The sequence below is a fragment of the Amphiprion ocellaris genome, chromosome 12, assembly GCF_022539595.1.
Source record: "Amphiprion ocellaris isolate individual 3 ecotype Okinawa chromosome 12, ASM2253959v1, whole genome shotgun sequence".
In the NCBI taxonomy this organism is placed as follows: Eukaryota; Metazoa; Chordata; class Actinopteri; family Pomacentridae; genus Amphiprion; species Amphiprion ocellaris.
The window spans coordinates 7,290,768-7,310,802 of record NC_072777.1 but is presented as its reverse complement, the minus strand read 5'-3'; the positions used below and the strand labels follow the sequence as shown (position 1 = coordinate 7,310,802).

The window sequence follows — 20,035 nt, the reverse complement described above, 5'->3', positions numbered from 1 at the left end:
GAGGACCACCACACTTCACCACACCAGCCTTTACTCACTTCCCCACACTCACGCCACCTTTATAAATCATTAAATCCCAAACTAATTATCCCTTATCAGGCTGAGGGATCCAGGTGTAAATCGCAGGCTCATCACAATAACAAGACCAAGTCTCATCCCAGTGATTTGTTTGTCTTTACACCCCATTAGAGAAACATTGCAGAGCCTCCTGCTGCTGTGAGTGGCCCTTTGTCCTCTATTCAACCCTGCTGAAAGGCCTGGAACCAGAGGAGAGCAAACTGATCTCCTCAGGGGTCTGTACTGACAATGCTTTTGTTGCTGTGGCCAATGTCAAGCTCTTGCTCTCCATGTGTGATTGGATGTCAGGTGCTGGCACGACAACAGACGCTGCTCAGGCATTTGGTCAGATGTCGTTGTTATTGGTAAACGTTTTCTCATGTTAGTTTGTTTGTTTGCTCTCCTGCTATCCATTAACCGATGTGTCACTTGTAAATTTTAGTTCTGAGGCCTATATTTTCAATTCACGACTTCTTCTCTTACACACTTTGCTAAATATCCTATTTCGCGGTGTAGCCAGTCGTCCTGTGAGCCAATAGTAATGTTATATAAATCAGATCAGAGGTTCACTTTGTCTGCAGCACTGTTTTCCTAATGATGTCACTCCAGATGTGGACTTGTGTAGTTTGGGGAAAAAAGATGGGGTGAGAAAGGGTGTGGCTCTGCCTCGCAAGCAGAAAACACTGATTAGTTCCTCCTTGACTTTGCGCTGATGAAAGACTACCAGCACAGAAATCTGACAAAAAAAATGGATCATTAGAAAACCAAGCAGTGGGAAAGGTCAACACCACCGATGCTTTAAGTCTCTTTGAGCCAACTTTGCATTAAATTAGCCAAAAAAAAATCTTATCTTCTGTTTGAGCTTTATCATGTTTAGAAAGCAGATCAGATAATTACAGTTTGTTAGTGCTGAATACATTTATAAACCACAGTAAAAATCCGTTTTATTGTTTAGAAACAACAAGACTGTTGGCACAAAAGAAAAACAAACGGGTGTGTCTTTGGCTTCGGTGCAGCTCGTTTTGGATCAACTCCATGAGTATTAGTGTGTTTTTTTTTCTTCTTCTGGTGTTTCAGGTATACCGCAGAGTAGTAATAAAACTGGGCCTGGATTGGAGCCATCAGCTGGTGCCATGCTGGTGAGAGAAACGCTTTCATCAATGTTGGGGCTCTTCACACTGATTTGGAGCCCATCAGTCAGGGTGACTACAGCTGTCAGCCAGTAGACTTATGGTGCACAACATGGGGGCAGATAATAATGACTGATTGCATTAGGAGGAGTGTGTGTGTGTTCTTGTGCACTGCCATAAAATCTTCCCCTTAGCGTGCCAGCCATGGGAAACCAAATCAGTGGCTGTTATTCAAGAAGAACATCGCCCTGCCTTTACGGTTTTTCAGATGTCAGTATGAAGTGTGTATATGATGCCTTTCTATAATTAGAAACAGCAGAGGGCTGAGACACTTTTCATTACCTGGCTGTGGCAGCTGATTTGCGAGCATCAACAGTTGTACATAGGTAAGGTGGCTCTTGTTCATTAGCGCTTGTGCTCTGGAGGTATTTTATACATCTAATTACACTCAGCATTTTGAAAACAACACTGTTAACCTTTAGTGCAGCTATGCAGCCCTAACCAAGATCAGTTTTAGTTAACATGAGCGTTGAGTAACGGGTGTTTTTATGCAGGCTTTATGCTGTAGGTGTGAAGTTTTGATGCCCCCCGTGCCCTCGTTGAGGCTCTTGCACATGTTGTGACGGAAGCATTGTCTGTCTAATGTCATTTTTACTCTGTAAGCAGATCTGGTGGACGGGAAGCTAAAGGGGGTATATTTAGGGTTGATTATCACCTGTTGTTTTCATGGTGACCCATTGTGATGGCTGTAAAAGAAACAGCCTGCTGAGTGCTTCACATTTGTCTTGTGCATATAATGAATTAAATTAAGTGGGTTGGGGTCAGTGTTCCGTCTAATTTTTCCTGAGTCTGAGCAAACACACAAACTCCCTGAGCGTCCCTTGGACCACTGTGAGCAACATCAGACGTGTGCACTGTGGTCACACCAGCATCACATCCATTCAAGTTACATGGTTCATTAAAAGAATCAAATTACAGCATTTACATTTCTGTTAAAACACTTTGTCAACAGGAGCCAGTTGAAGGCTGCAGTGATTTTAGTGACACTACAATGTATAAGAGTGAAGTTATTGAATATTTGTCTCTCTTTACTGTTGCAGTGGTTTTGCAAATTGCAGACGGACCCTGTTCACTCCATAGACACCAATGTTATTCCTGTAGCTTGAAAGACAGCTACTTTTGATAAAACTGGGCTTGTAGCACATTGTCTGCCTTGCAACAATGGGAAAGAGGCACCGTTTATGTTTTGACAACCTAAATCTAACGAGTTATTGATGCTGGAAGCCCGAATCTGTGAATATCTTTCCAACTTTACTGAACTTGGGGCCACTACCACCTAAGGAGTGATATATTTAATTTTGAAAAAAGCATTTAGCCATACTGAAAGCTTTAAGTGCTTTATTAACACGGACCTAAAAATTTTGTATTGTTTTATTATCACAGGTTCTGTCTGAAAAGAGGTGGCATCATTTTAAACAGTGAAATCAAACTAATAAAATGTAATGACCAACCAGTGAGCAATACTGGATTCTGCAAAAACATAACTTTAAAAAAAAAAAAAAAAACTAAATCTTATCTTAATACAGTTAATGTGTTAACTTATTTATGTGTGTATGCATGTATTCATTGATTTATTTAGTACTGTTAACTTAGCAGAGTTCTGAGTGAATTTTTCTTAAGATGGGCGAAGGTCATTTATTGATTATATATAGGCTATTAAATGTTCGTTAAAAACTAAAAAGCATTTTTAAAAAAAACAACTTAGGCATTTATTGAGTCACTATAATACTGTAGAGTACAGACCACATCAGCATGATTATAAGCATCCTCTGGTAAATTAACAACCAGATACTGATGTCTCTCACCATGTGGACTTCAGGAGATGACTGGGGGATGATAAACTGTGACCTACTGGTTGGGTTCTCTCTGTTCTCATGTTTCTTACATGTTTGTCCCCTGACAGCCGGGTCCTAATGTTTTTTCAGCAACACACCATACTATGATGTATTTACAATGAGGGTTCTACTATGGAAACAGTTTGACATGTTCAGGTGTTCTTTGTGTGAAAACTCAGAGACTTCAGGTATCAGAAGGTGGTTTTCAACTTTCGATGTTAACTTTATGCTTCAAATTTAAACTAAATGTCCTTCACTAAGCCAGCCCTCTGGACTTACAGTAAGCTGTGTTCCTATTGGCTGTCCAGGTGGCTGCTTGGTGTTATCAGGAACACCTGAGCAGCGGAGTGTACTCCTGCTTTATTTAGCTGCAGACATACATTTCCTCTGTTTCTTTTCATCAGTGAACGGGGTTTGGCTCTGTTGCTTTAGTTTGTTCTTTAGGCGTTGGCTTGCAGCTTCCAGCAGTACAATCATCTTTAGTGTGTTTCTTGGTGTGTTTTAGGGATTTGTACTGGATAGTTGTCTTGGTAAATGTGGTTCTTTAGCCACAGTTAGCACATGGTGCTAATGTGTGCAGTGATTAGTGGATTTGGTGCAGCTGAGTTGTGTCTTTATCTTGGCAGTAGTGAGTCTTTAGAGGTTTTTGCTTAGACACATTCTGTATTCTTGTTTGTGAACCAGCGTTGGTTGTCCAGAAGGTAAGAGTTCCTGTCCTGATTGTCTGTTGTCAGAGCTTCTTTGGTAGGCTGCAGGAGACTTTAGCGTTTGGGTTGTGTTAGTTTGGTTTTTGTATGGTTTCATTTGGAGGAGTTTCATTTGGAGTTTCTATCTTGAGGCCCCTCCATGTGGTTTAGTGAGGTTTTCTGGAACAGTTCTACAAAGCAACCTGCAGCAGAAGAGACTTAGAGATTATTTGTAGGAAGTTCTGGAGAGCAGATGTAACCCAGTAAGAACAACCTTTACTCGACTACTGTAGTCTGGTTCGACTCAAGGAGCAAGGGATGGTTAATGTAAAAAGGTAAACAAAAACATATTTATTTCAAAAATTGACATGAAGTGGCACAAATTCACTTTTAAAATCCCAATATAAAAAGAAATAAAACAAAATAAAGTGTCCTTTCACAGCCTGACGCTGTGTGATATCAAAGTCTATCAAAGTCCGGTCCAAAGCGTTCAGTTTAAATCCATGTCTGTCCCAGTTCATTCAGTGTGTGTGTGTGTGTGTGTGTATATTGTGTTCTACCCGGGTAGTGTGTGTGTGTTTGTATGGTTACTGCGCGCCGTTTAAATCTTATCTGCCAACATGAATCTTCATGAAGATGATGAAGATGGAGAATTCTGGATCCTCTTTAACCCTGGTTGGAATCACTGCTGTCCACTGACTGTAGATCCAGCATCAAGAAAAAACCAATCGGAGTCCTCGGTGGAGAAAAACAAAAGAAAACAAATCCTGCCGTCGCAGCGGTGTGGGACTCTTTCGGGACACCTCAAAACATGTACACACTCTTAACTTTAAAATTAAAGCGGTTTTTCTTAAATAAAATATCAATAACTGTGATGAATGTACTGTAGCAGCTTTAGAATCTGGCTTAGCTGGGGTGTCTATATCCCAGCATGCAATGCGCACGTCTACTAGATTCTCTACACTGAGCGCACAGAGCCACCTAGCGGCTGCTTAAAGTGACTACAATCATCCTATTACAGCTATATTAATAAATTCCGATATTTAAATTAAAGTTACAGAAACTAAAAATTCAAATATGCTAAGTAAACCCAACACTGCGTTTTCATATGGGTTACACAGATTTTAGAGCAGTAGAAACATTTGTCAGCAGTTTGAGTAGGAGAAGGTGATCTTCAGAGTAGAAATGAGACAGAAACCTTCTTGACCCGTGTGGTGAGGTCCTGTACCAAGAGTTTGAGCAGGTTGTGAAGAGTTAGTAGTTCTTTGGTCTGAAAGCACAAGAAGAGTAGTCATTAAAGGAGAAAACAGGAGATATAGTTGGTTTTTGTGTTGCTCTGCAGTTCCCAGTTTTATTCGACTGAAAATTAAGTTAATATTGAAAATGATTGACCATGTGAGGCCAAGAAGGTTTCAAGAAATTTTCTCCATCCCCTGGGCACAAAAGATTTAATGAACATGTTAAATATTTGGTTTTTGTATGTGTGGGAGTTTTCATCATAGTTTTAGCATGGTTTTTTTCTATGTGCTTGTTTAGTTTTGTCACCTGTGTCAAAGGTGCTAAACAAATAAGTGGAATGGATAAATAGAAAAATTGACAAAGTTGTGATTTTTACAACAGAAGTATTTTTATTGTAATGTAAGGGTTTGTAACATTGTTAAGGTTGGGGTAAAAATCTTGAAAGAAGAAGAAGAAGATGAAAGAAATAAAGTATCTAACAAAATGCCATTAAATGAAAGGGGGAAAAGTTAAGACAAAAAAAACATTTATAAAGTTGGACAAAAAAAGAAGTAAGAAAATCAAGAAGTTTATTTAATAACTAAACATGTAACTTTGTAAATAAGTGTTGTAGTTTTTTTCAGTTATTTCATGAATAGGTGTAGTGAGAGACAGCCAGACAAGGGGGTAGAAATAAGAATGAGAGCACTTCCTATGGCACGGGGTTGCGAGTGGGAATCGAACCAGGGCCTCAGCGTTGGGGACCTAATACATACGTCAGTGGTTTAACCCGCAGCGCTATATGAACCCGCATGTTGTCTGTCAGTAAAGGTGTATCAATCCAATAGAAAGTCTAGGGGTAGGGTTAGGGTTGGAGAGTTAGGTCCTGACAGTTGTAATGTATCCACAAAAATGAATATTAAATTTAACATATGTTCATAATTTAATATTAATCCAAAGTAGCCAAAAAATTTTTAGAATAAAGTTGGGGTTTTTTTCTTCTGCGTTTTGGCCGTACTATACTGTTAGGGATATAGATTGTTGCAGCTGGTAAACCGTAGAAGGTATTAATCTTTGGGGCCGAGTGTCAAAAAACATTTAGAAACCAACATCAACAAAGCACTCAACAAAAATTTTAACATCATTAAAGGGAAATCCAACTTTTGCATGACAATGTCTAATTAAAGGACATTTATTTCCAACGTAAATGTGTGATATTCATCCTCTGGAGCTTTCTCTTCACAGCATTTTCCACCTGTACTGCTTTGGTCGGGAGCATGTGCAACAAACATTTGAAAAACTGCACTTTAACATCAATGAATGACACTGAAGTTTAATCTCTACATAAATGAGACTGAGTCTGGATGTGCTGCTCTGTCATTAACTCCTAAGTTTAGGGAAAGTTCAAACAAAAGAGGACAGTTCAGATAAGACTTGAGTATGAGCTTATTTTGAACAAACATCTCAGACTTTCTGAGCTTCAGCACCTCTAGCAAGACATTTTAACAACAAGCAACTCAAGAGATCCAGAAGTCAGACAGAGTTAGCTTTAGCTGAGCCAAACAACATGTGGGACGCCAACCTAACAAACATTTCAGACTTCTCTCTGTGAATTCTGAAACATACTTTACTATTTAATGACAGAGCTACACATCTTAACTCAGTCTCATTAAAACAGACTCTAATTCAGTGTCATCCATCCATATTAAAGTGCAGTTACCCAAAATGTTTGCTGCATGAGCTCCAACAAAACCTGTCCAGGTAGAAGGCCACTTTGACAAACAGGAAGTGGACGATTCCAAGCAGATTTATAGAAGGGGGAACCGGACTGTACTAATTGTGGTCAAGTATAGAGGGGTGTTTTGTGGGTTTTTAAGGCTGATAATGATTATTAGTGAGACATTTGGAGCAGCTTATCCTTTTGCAGTAAATGAAATTATTTAAAATCTTAGAGTTAAACTTAAAAGAACACAAACTCAAACAGAAAACTTTGTTGATGCATTTTTGTTTTGTTTACTGATGTTAAGTTAAAGGAGTTTTATTTGTGACATATAGCCAATCAAATTACTCCAGAACACAGAGCGACCACAGGTAGATAAAGGTTCAGAGCCAAAGTAGCGCCATTTTTAAATGTATTTATTACTGTAAATCAGTACAAAATCAAATACTGATAATCAGTAAATCCGTCAGCCCACAATTACTACAATTCTACAATGTATGTCTCTTTCCTTTGACTTGTTATTTGTACAATCTACGATGTATATGATGGTGTTTTTTCATCCCAAAGGCTATACTATGATGTTTTCTAAGAGACATACTATACTACTCTTTGTTCTGGCCCTGGGTCGCTGCATTCCTCCTCTGTTGTTTTCTGGATTGTACTCAGCTGCATGCCTTCGTCCATCCGGCCTCCGTTGACTCGTCCCGCTTGCCGTCTCTGGAGCTGAAGCTGGATTGGAACAGACCAACGTACAGTCCAATCACGATGCCAGCTGCCTCTCAAAAGGCTCCTTCATCTGGCAGGTGGACGCACTTCTTCTGAGGGGAAGCTGAGCTGGCCCCACAGAACTTTGGAGATGTGTTCCAGTGGTTGGTGGATGTGTGGGGAGATAGAGAGGGACCTTTGAATTGTTCACAAAGGAAAACAGGGAACCCATGCGGTGTGTTTTGGGGTTTTAAGAGGTGAACAGAAAGAGGTTTTTTCCCCTATTGATTATCTTTTACTCTGTTCCTGGTTGGAATGCCCATCAATGTCAACATGAAGTTCACTTTTAGTTCTGTTAATTTATTTTTATTTTACTAACACCCATTTGTTTTTAACCCCCTCACATGTTGTGTTGTTGTAAACTTACTCTTTCAAATAAATTCTCAACTAACCCTCTGGAAACCAGCGTTTGGACTGTTTCTGTTTTGCTCCTCACCTACTGACAGCTGTGGACTAAAGGCTATACTGTGATGTTTTTAGAGTGACATGCTATACTATGATGTTTGTTGGGCGACACGCTATACTATAGGCTTTTTTAACTGACATATTATTGTGACTGTTTTAGTTTTTTTGGGTTTTTTTTTAGCAACATAAGAATTCAAACAGTTTTTAAAAATTTCTATACTTTTACTTGTGCAATGAAATTATTATTCTATGGCATTTTTTAGATGACATATACTCTGATGTTTTCTTGAATTACATACTATTTTGACAATATACTAAATTATGACATTTTTTGAACCACATATCATACATGACAATTTTAGGCAACATCCTATCATTTTGCGCTTTTTGAACCACATAATAATCTATGTTTTTTTTTTTCCTTGCCAACATGCTGTACTATGAACTACAGGCCATACTATGTTATTCTTGAGTAAAGCATACTATACTTTGACATTTTCTGAACTACATCCTATACTATGGCGTTATACACAGAGTGCTTTGGTTACATGTTGATTTATAATCTAGATTTTTTTCTGTTTTGTTTTTTGACAGGATTACCACAGACCTGACTGTGAACACCGTTGACACCCACCTCAGGGAGACGCTGCCTAAGATCTCAAGGCTGCTTGGTCATGGTCTTTCTGGCACATACTCTTCCAAGATGAGCCGGGAAGTTTAACACTGATGGAATGACACCAGGTCTAAGCCGACAAACTTCCAATTCCTCCTCAACCCATAGTCTCTGGGAAACCTACATGGAGTAAGAAAAGTAGACAGAGAAGTAATTAAGTCTGTACACAACATATTAAAAAGAAATCATGCTAATAAATTGAGTACAAAGAACCAAATTCACCAATATACTGGAGACCAGAGCTATTTAATTTGATAAGTATAGCCTTGTTTAGTAACATTTCAATTATTTGAGAGCAGTCCTAAAGAACTGCCTGTAATCCCAATCATAAAATGGGTTTGGAGGAAGAACATAGATGGTAATCTGGATATACATGAGTTAGGCTTCATAACTACTATTGGTAGTATTGGTGGTAGTAATAGTAATGCACTAAATACACTAACTACTGCTGCTGATACTGGCACTGCTACTACAACTTGTAATACTATTACAAATGCTGATACTACTTCTACGACTCTAACAGCTATTTTATACTACTACTGCTTGTACTTTTAGTATTACTACTACTGCTTGTACAACTATAGTACAGCTACTATTAATCGTCTGGTATTTGGTAGTCAAGTCTGTGTGAACTTGAGGTTATATGAACCAAATGTCAACATTGGGGCTGATAATAAGTTCAAAAAGCTCACAGATCAGCACTAAATCAGTGTAATCATTTACTTGCTTAGACACGGGATAATCTCCAAAGAAAGTAAACATACCTGCGCAAATTTTTTACTGGCCTCAGTTTTATTGTAAAATATTGATATAGGCACCGTGAATAGCCATAAACAAAAATCTCACAGTGTTATCTTTGCTTGTAATCACTCAAAACTGGTTCACTTTGACTATATAGTCCACTAAAATAACGCTGAGATTGGCATCTGAGTTTGTAATTGCTTGATTAATTGTCAAGCTGTTGAATCACTAAATAATACCACACTGTACAAAATGAGCTTTAAAAAATATACCACTGCAATATAAAAAAAAGAAATGTGCCGTTATTTTACAGATTTTCTCTATTTTGTTAAAAAAAAAAAACTTGTAAAATCACAGAGAAAAAAAATCTAAATTTTCATCTTAAGAATCTGTAATTTTAAAAATAGAAATTTCTACTTTTTGTGCAGTTTAACTGTAAAATGATGTTGTTTTTTGTTGGTTTTTTTACTGTACTTCAATGTGCAAAAATATTATTTAACAGGTATTTGATGTTATTTGAAAGAAAGAATTATGTATATTAAGGACTGAAAAATAGTTAATAGTATTTTATATTATTTTATTGTACTTTATTTATTATTATTATTATTATTATTATTATTATTATTATTATTATTAATAGGGGCAATAGCTGGTAAAATCATAGGAAAGGGAATTCATTTACACGTTGACAGTAACAGTAATTCATTCTTGTATTAGGGTGATCATAAAACTAAACAATTTTACCATTTTTATTATTATTATTATTTTTATTTTTTTTACAGACATTTGCAGTTATTTACACAGTTTTTAACAGTAGCAGTATTTACTTGTTTTTAATGTATTTTTTCTGGCACCCTTTCTGCCAGTTTTTCACCATTTGTGACAGAACTTTTTATATAAACTACAGTAATCTTCAATCTTAAATTTGGTTATTTTCCTGTAAAAAGCTGTAAAAGCTGTGGAGCCTTAAGTGCAGTAAAAATGTTGGTGAAAAGAAGGCATGAATCACATCACTTTGTGTGTCTAGACAGAAAAAAATTAGAAAGATTATTATACAGACATTTACTGTTATTGTCACAGTTTTTGACCATTCCAGTATTTACCTGTTTGTAACGTATTTTTTCTGGCACCCTTACTGCCAGATCGTCACGGATTTTGTTTCATAGATTTTTTTTTATAGTGCACATCGCAGAGCCAACTGCGTCATGTTGCAGACAACATGCAAAAGTAAAGTTATCTCCAGTTTTCATTAGAGGCTGGTACCCTGTGGCGTTGGACACCAAGTACAGTACACGTTACACTAATGTAGCGTTTGGCAGCCGTCAGCTTCCTCAAGGAAAGCAAGGATTTTGTGAGTATGTTTGTGTGAGAAATCAAGATAGTGCGTGTGAGCGATCGTGTGCGTCATGGCGTTCCACAGTGGTCAGAGGTGGAGAGTCAGCGAGTGCGAAGGCACGATGTGACCGAAGCGTGATGTGGGCAGAGACCTCGGTCGGAGGGTCCCTGATGAGGAGGAGAGGGGTGCTGGCAGGGAGGTGAGGAAAACAGGTGATGAAGGAAAGGTGTGAGGAGGGAGGTGTGTATGCGCATGTGAACACATCCTGTAAGCTGACCTGGGCTCTGGCAGGGCCAGGTGGACAGGAATGTGCTGTTGTGTGTGGATGGGATCCTCCCTTGAGCGCCCCAGCATGCCCACCATCACCCCACACTAGCGGGCTATTTATACTGCACTGTGGGAAAATAACTGCCCCGGCAGTGTCATCTGGGTCCTGCAAGGTTTATATTCCCCACCCACGCGCACACATATATAACACCACCCTGCTTCCCGACTCCTTTAGTCACAAACAACTCACGGATGAGCTGCAGCATGTGGCCTAAGTGGCATATTAGCCTCACACACTGGCATTATTACTGTTCTCAGTTATCCTGGAGTCACCATGAAACAGGATTCAGCTGAGTTCACTTCTCAATGAACAGTTTAGATTCTGACTTGTGCAAAGCAGGAAGTTAAACTACACAGAACATCACAAGGCAACACTATAGTTTGTAATGCCTTTAAGTAACGCTTTAGGGCAATGAGTAGTAAACAGATTTGGAACATTGATAGGATTTAAATACACACACACACACACACACACACACACACACACACACACACACACACACACACACACACCACATATGCACTCATGCATGCAGAATTCTCATTTGTGGTGAGCAAACATTCCTAAGTTTTCTAAAACAGCTTCTGGGATGAATAGTTTTACTGTCTGCAGCAGAGGAAGCAAATATGCAGATAAAAATAAAATAAAGGCCTAAATTATGAGACATGTGAGCATGCAGAGAAACATGCAGCAACTGTGTGGATCTGATACCAGTCTGACTACAAAAAAAAACATGTTTCAACAAAAGACTGGCTTTCTGAGTTATAGTGTTAATGTCGAGGTTAGTGCTAGTCTGGATTTCTCCTCCAGTTTGTATGTCGAGGAGCAAATCACTAATGTAAGTATGATTAATGTAATCTGTTGTGGAAAAACCATGACTGTGCTGCTGCACCGGGTCAGATTAACCCAAAGTGAACATATGACTCTTATGTAACCAGGAACTATGTCTTTGAAGAAGAAGGAAGAATATTTAACACTGCACAAACCAAAGGAACGCACATTATTGTGTGTGTTTTATAGTGTAGAAAAACTTTAACTAAAAGTGGAGGTGTATTTAAAAGTTTAGAGTTGGTGGTACTGGTTTAGAAACAGGGAGTCACGGTGGGTAATCTGAAGGTGAAACCATAACCGCTGCAAGTAATTCATGAGAACAAATCTATCTGTTATGCTGCTGATGATATCTGGATTTGAGAAAGGTCTCAGGGAGGCCAGACTGAGTCGTGCAACTCCCACCTAAGGTCATCCCATACATTAACACGCAGTATACAAGGGTACGCAGATGTACGCACACGCAAAGACACTTGTGCAAACACTAATGCCAAAGCATAAACACACAGAGATACTGGCACGTACTTCTCAGGCCTCCTCCATCAGGTCCTGATCCCTGAGGCCTAAAGGGGCATTTGGGTCAAACCAATGGAAGGAGAATGTGAGAAACAGAATATAGATGAAGTAGTCACAAATAAAAGACGGCGTATGAATTAAAGTGCATAAAACAACTATTACACACATACAAGTAGAGGGTACAAATATCATGGGTCATGGACAAAAAAGTGGGGAACGTTAAAATTATGTTAGGCATAGAATAGAAGAATTAAATTGTAAAAAATAAAGGTTTTAAATAGTATGTAACTGGGATTTTTTTTAACAGTTTATTGTTATTCTACATATTTGTCCAGTTTTTTTAAATTACAAATAATAACTAGTAAAATCACACAAAAATAAGTATTAATTTACGTGTAAATTGTTAAAAAAAACCAAAACATTTATTTATGAATGATTATTCATTCTTTTCTGTTTGATGATAAAATTACCCTATTTTTGCCAGCCAAAATAATGGCAAATTAAAGATATTTGTTCTTATTTGGAAAAAAAAATATATACAAAGGACTAGGACTAAAAATAAATCAATTTTTAAAATATTTTGCTGTTTACTGTAAAATTACACTTTTTAAAATATATACATAAAAATATATTTAAATCAGCAAAATAGTCATGATTTTACAAATGTTTGCTGTTATATGAAAGAAAATTATGGATATTAAGGGTTGAAAATGATAAATAATTAAAAAAATGTTTTGCAGTGTTTGTTAAATTGCACGTAATATCATGTAAAAATCACAGAAAATATTATTAATTTGTTAATGAGCCATAAATAAGCAAGCTAAAACTGTAAATAATGTCCACATCAAAAGTCATTTATGCTTTTACAGTGTAAAGTGACCATAAAATTACAGTTAAATTTTATTCCAATCAGCTAAAAATGTCATTATTTTAGAGATATTTGCTGTTAATCCCACAATTCGTTACAGTTTTTGAACGTGACAGTATTCAAGATTTTTTGTATGTTTTGTTGCACACTTGCTGCCAGATTTTCAGTTTTTTATGGAATATTTTTTACAGTGTACACACACTAAAAACATGTTAAATAGTGTTTGTTAGGAGGCCCAAATCATGATGACATACAAAGGCACTATATATTTAGTGCCTTTTATGAGTTGAGAAAATTATTCTGCTGAAAAATGTATTTTCACAGAGCTGTAAACAGGCCTGTGTTTCATCACTCATTTGCACTTTTTTCATTTCCTTCAATAACAAAGTTTTTCCATCTATTTGTGTTTTTTAAAATCCAGTAAATTCTCACCGCCTGACATCATCTGCTGCTGATTTTATGCAACATCTCGAACCTGGTTGAGCATGTTTTGGGAATGTTTCGGGCTTTTCTTCATGCTCAATGTGTAACATATGTGCGCACCATGTTTCCCTGCATGTTTGTGCTTTTGACTCACACGTTGAAAGTTCCAGAGAGAGTGTAAAGTGAGTGCGCTCGGCATATCTTCCAGGGTTAATTGTATCATAAATTCACAAGCTGTTAAAAGACAGCCATGGCTGGAATTCACACTTCGGCCCTCACTTTCTCACAGCCGCAGCTCATGCATGTGTTCAAGATGCAACACTATTAATACAGCAGCAGTGTTATCTGTTAGGAGAAACGGAGAGATACATGAAAATACAGCTGGGAAAAGAGCGAAGGTGTCGTGATAAATATTTACCCTACAGTGCATTACATTGGGAAATTAATCTGAGACTTTTACAGTAATTCTTGACATACATTTCAGTTTTGCAGAGGTGTGTTTTTGACCTGGAATTGACTCATGGCTCATCTCGCGTGACATACGTTTTACTTTGGTGAATATTGTTTGTTCCTCCTCTTTCTCACTTTCTCACATCTCTCTCTTCCCACTCTATATCCTGTTTTTGTTCTTGGCGTATTTTTTTTATATGCCTAAAGGGCAATTTTCAGCATGAGATGTGGGTAAACATGTAGCAGTGGGATGGAGGATAATTTACTACATTGATTTTATTACTGAGTTGAAGGTGTGTTGTTTTTTTTTTTTAATAGACATGCAGTATGACAGGAAGGTATGAGGGGTCATCATTTCCCTGTGATGAGGTGATAAAGCATACAAGAAGTGCAGAGCAGGTCCAGGCCTGTGCAAAAACCCTCCATGCTAACCCCCCCTGTGAGAAGCTCCCGGTTCCCAGGCCCCGGTGTGTACGTTTGTGGGGCAATAACTCACCAGGTCCCTTGACTTCCTCTTTCGGCCCTCTGCGCTTTATGACCCTGTCCTCTGCCGTACAGCTGCCGTCTCCGCAGCTTCCCTCGGCTCTGATTGGATCAGACGGGAGTTTGAGGAGAAGAGGATGAAGGGGAAGAGACTGGGGAAGCAGCTAGGATGAGGTGGGAAGCCATCGTTTTTATTGTGGCCATTACAGAAGACCTGATGGACGCATCCACAGGTTCACATCAGCTGCATCTTCCCACCACACTACGGATTTTCAGTAGGAAACCAGCAGCCACGTCATAAGACAGAATTTCCATTTTGTTCTCACTGTATGACATATTTTGTATTTGACTGGCCTATAAAAAATTAGATTCAAGCACCAATTCAGCTTTCGTTTAACGTTCCTCTTGAGGTAATGATTAAACCCAGAAAAACCCATCTGTACTTATCAAAGTTAGACGATTTGCATTAAAATATTCCCTTCCTACACCATTGCTTTCCAGGCACCTGCTACAGCTCCAGCACACCAGCTGACCAGGACTTCAAACACTATTGCAAACATCAAAAAGCTTTAAAAAAAAAAAAAAAAAAAGAAGGATTATATAGGAGAACATTTGATTAAAAATGGATCAAGTCCTTGGTTCTCCCATGATACCATCTATTTTGTTCAAAGAAAGAGATAATGCCTAGACTCTAGCAAGGCGTACAGGTGAAGCAGCCCACTGGGAAGCTTCTAGGCGGCCGGGAAATTAATGCATCCTCCTTAAGAAATGCAAAAAACAGCTATCACATTAAACTTAGAATTAGAATGGCCTTATTGTCATCGTACATGGCATGACCAAAATATAAATAGCTTCCGCTGGACGGTGCACAACAACAAGCAATAAGAAATAAAATCAACATTAATAGACTCAAATGTACATATATAGCAAAACAGTATTAAAAATGACAACATCTGCAAAGGAGGCCAATATATACAATATGGGAGGTAAATGAAATGGAATAATAACCAGTAGAATATGATAAATATGTTAGAAAATTGCACAAAGGCAGCAAAAACTGATCTCAAGCTTCCACACAAACCCTGTCAAAACGCCAGAAAGCAGCAAACTAAAGTAAAAACAAATCACACATTGCATGTGCATGTGTTGATTGCTGAATAAATAACATGGCAGACAGCTGTCATGTTTTTAATTCGCACTTCACTGCTGCTGGGAATCAGTTCAATGTGAGGAATTCAGGTTTCTTTCTTGGTAGTTAGCATAAGTTAGAATTTTTAAAATGACAATAACCCCTCCCTAACACCATTAATTCCTCTATAATATGCACATCTATGAAGTGTCCACCCACCTGCTATAACTCAAGCACACCAGCTCACCTATGAATATGCTGAAACACTGTAAAACTACTCTATCTCTTACTTAATGGCAAATTACATTACTGGAGTAATGTAGCCACGAATGTTCAAACCCGAAATCAACCCTAAACAGAACAATGATATGGAAAACCCACAATCTAAGCTGACATTTGTTACGTATGAAACCGTAGCTGTCTGAATCCATGTTTCTGTCATCTGTAAGCTACAGCTTCGAGGCAGAAATGCACAGCTATGGCGTGAACTGATGCTTTTGCTCATAATATATGTCATCTAGCACATATAAAAACCCAAATGGACATGTCAACAAAATAAAAAACTTGATTTTCACCATAGGGTGTCTTGATAGTTCTTGTACCTACTTCAATTATGAAATAAATGACCATTAAATAGTTCAAAGCGGACTCAACTGGGGTCAAAATAGTACCAGTGCAGTAACTGGTTTGACCATACCCACTGCATACGTGTAGAAAACCTCTCAAGACAAGGAGATGTGTTATTTTTAGCCATGTAAGTAGCAATGCCCAAGGGATGCCAGTCCTTCAGTCAGCTCACTACTTTGAGTGCAGACTGCAATATATCAATTGCAACTATTCAATGAACTACAGTAAAATTCAGTGCAAATATTTAGTGTCCCCAGAGGAAGAACCCTCTCTTGATATTTTCCCCCATATACAGGGTGTTCATAAAGTCAGATTTGTTTTATTGTAATCAGTGGTTGTCAAAGTTTTTTATACCTCACTGAATACACCTCTATATGAGCACCATTAGTTGCACGAATCACATCAAGGCGGTACCCGATTTCTTGCCATGTTCGCTGTAGCATAACCTCATCAGTGGTGGCAATGGCATCAGAAATCTTTTGCTTCAATCAGTAATGTCCTGTATCTTTGTCCGATACACGATATCTTTAACACAGCCCCATAGAAAGTCTGAAATCTGGTGAACGTGGTGGCCAGGGAACTTCCAATCCACCGATCTGAGGAGTCGCCATTTGTTAGGGTTTCATTTAACAGCACCTCTTTCACCAACAGGATACCTGAAACACACAATTTCAGTGTGATTACAGACTTTAATAAACACTGATTACAATAAAACAAATCTGGTTAAGATATCTTATCAACTGCCTTTGTAACAAATTCTTAAAATTGTAAAGAGACTTTATGGACACCCTGTAAAATGGATTGATTACCCCCAACAACCAGTGTCAGTTGGAATAAATTTGCTGAGGCCTTGACGCAACCTCTGCCGCCACCATCAGGTCAGATTTTTACCTAGATCACAACTTTTGTTTATGAGTAAACAACAACAAACAACTGCAAGAGTTATGACTTCAGCTTCAGTTGCAATTGTATCATTGCATTACTGAAACTGAAAAATAAAATGGAGAACATTAAGAAACATATATCTGCTTAGCATGCTGAGTTTAGCATTTAGCGCAAATTAGTACAGTAGCATGATTGGAGGCTCTCAGTTTTATTTATGCTACTGTTGGTTACTTAACCAAAATGAGGCTGCAAACTGTTTTTCAACCTTTGCTGTTTTTAAATTTACTGTATCGTATGTCACTGTTGAAGTACTATATGCACATCCTTTTCAGCTAATTTCTGCCAGTTTAGGGATTACATTTGAGTGTTTTCTGTTAAACACTGGCTCAAAGCAGCCCATTCAGTAAAGTCAGTCCATTAAATGAGATCAAATCTGCGAGGTTCAGTGGAAGTGAAAGACTCGGTAAACACAAAATGAATTTTTAACCAAGTGCGTATTTGTTTCAGTGAAAGTTAAAAGCTAATATGGCGAAGTCATTGTGGCAGAAACACGACTGAAACGCGCCGTGTCTGAATTTCATGCTTCACTGTTTCCTGTGACTTTGACACGAAGTGGCTGAAGTTGAAGGTTGAGGTCACGTCATTTTAATGTCCTGTTTCTTTAAGATTACAAAAGAGTGGAGTGTGGGTGGACGGTCTTGTGGTTCTGTATGTGTCTTTGACAGGAAATTTAATCAAGATAGGGCAAAGATGAGCTGGCAGGCTCACACAATGTTAGTTTTTGTTCTTGAAAACCCATAAGTGTTGCAAACGGCACTGACCTTTCTACCTGTCTCGGTTGTGCGTGCGCGTGTGTGTGTGTGTGTTTAAATCGGGCGATGTGTGTTTAGTACATGTGCCATATTCCTGACCTCTGATCACACAAAGTATTTTAATCCAATCAGCTTCGTTTTCACATGACTGTCACACACTCGCTGCTGCTATGGTAACCTGCAGAGGAAGGAGAAGGCTGACAGAGGGACATGTAGTCCTGTTTTTACTCACCGTGAAATTAATGCAAGTATGTTTGTCACACGTGCTGGATTTTACACTTTACCTCCTTATTTTACAGCTTAAGGTGAATTTGTGACTGAAATACAAAAGTAGAGCAATGCTTGAAGGAAAAAAATAAGAATTTCTATTAAAATCTGTTAAAACAATGATAGTATTTGAATATAAAAGAGAAAATTAAGGGTTCTGACTGCACAATGTATTGGTGGCAAATACATTAGAGAGAAAATAAGCGATTTAAATTATGTTATAGTCCTTAGAAGTCCTTAGTCCTTAGAGCTGCTGCCCATTGGCATGTTTAGTGCATCTCAATTTTTAAACAAGATCAGTGGTTGTAGCCGGAGATTCAAGCAAAACTGGGCCAAAATGCTGACAAACAGGGGAAAATAGGGCACAACTGCAACAGACAAATGCTAGACAGGATAGACGAGGCTGCCAAGATTAAGTCTACCGCATTAGTCAACAACAGAGACAGCTGACAAAAAAAAGCATCTTCAAGCAGTTTTAGTGGAACAAGATTACGAAAAATGATAGCTTTTATCACTACTGAGGCCAAACTCACAAATACCCACTTCCCTTGAGAGGTGAAAAGTTTATTCTGTGCCCTGTGGTTTGTTTTTGGCACGTTACCCTCTGCTGCTTCTCATTTTTTCTCTGACATTTCCTGTTCTACCTCAAGCTGAAGATTCAGTTTGCTGCTCTGTGAGCTTAAAAATGCTACTGTCACATTTTCAGGTGCAAGATGTTTGCATCTGCAACTTTTTGAAAATTATTTTCACTCTCTACCCTGCAAACTGCAGCCTGTGTTTTTTTTTTCATCCCTGAAAACTTTATTCGGAGCTCGGCTAACAACAGGCCTTCAGCGGCAGAAGTTGCAAGTCAGGGAGATTTTCAAGGCTAATTTTTTTCAGCTGTAATGGTGCAATAGTGAACATAGTGCACTACCTACTGGTCGAGAGTGGTATCACCACACTGAGCAGTTCAGGAAAGCTTGTCCTGAAAACTTGCATTTTAAAACAGCCCTGACAGTAAAAATCAGTCACCAAAAACTTTTGTAGGTCTGGAAGAATCAAAATAATATAATAAAGCAACCTCTGAATTTATATTTTCCTATTTTATAGAGTTTTTCCTCTAAATAAACATGAACAAGGTTAAGTCCATAAAGTTGAGTGACAAGTTAACACTCTAATAAGCTTCCTTTGCTTTCCAACAGACTCACTGCAATGTAAACTGATGCCAGTTCACAGGATGTGTAATCTATACTCTCACAAACATGTTGCAAGATGCACACGTTGATTTGCACTCCAATTTCAATAACATCTGATAACCATCAGGTCAACTAAAGGTCCTCTGACAGACATGAGCGGAGTTTTGTGCAAATAATTTTATTCATAGAAAGCAGACAGAACAGAAAATAAAGAGGTGGTGTCCTTTTCCAGCTGAAAGCAGACAGCGGCTACCGATCAAAACCTAAGCTCTGAGCCTAAATCAACTTAATCCAGTCTGCACTTGTGTAAACTTCAGAGTAAAAGGACCCAACCAGACATCAATTTTTAAAAAAAATAAATGCCTGTTTGCAGAAAGGTGCTGTCACGGTGCATAACGTTTCCAGAGAGTGTGGATGCAGGGCAGATTAAGGACTGTACAACGGTTTGTTAGGGTTAAATTCTATATTTCTGTTCACCTCTAATGGCTCATTACCAACTAAAAAGAGGCTTTAAGAATTTAAGATCTTGTAAATGAAAATAAACTTTGATATTAGTGGATCATTTTCACCAAAATGCTCTCCAGAGGTCATTTTGGAATTTCCATGAATGGCAAA

General features: G+C 38.2%; 1 long non-coding RNA gene across 1 annotated transcript; it reads right to left on the bottom strand.

Moving 5' to 3' along the window:
- Positions 1 to 4,090: 4,090 nt before the first annotated feature.
- On the bottom strand, positions 4,091 to 15,030 carry LOC129350216 (uncharacterized). The gene is made up of 3 exons (XR_008603567.1): positions 14,536 to 15,030; positions 12,308 to 12,345; positions 4,091 to 8,669 (listed from the first exon to the last, which is right to left on the bottom strand). It is a non-coding gene; the product is annotated as an uncharacterized LOC129350216 (long non-coding RNA).
- Positions 15,031 to 20,035: the final 5,005 nt, after the last annotated feature.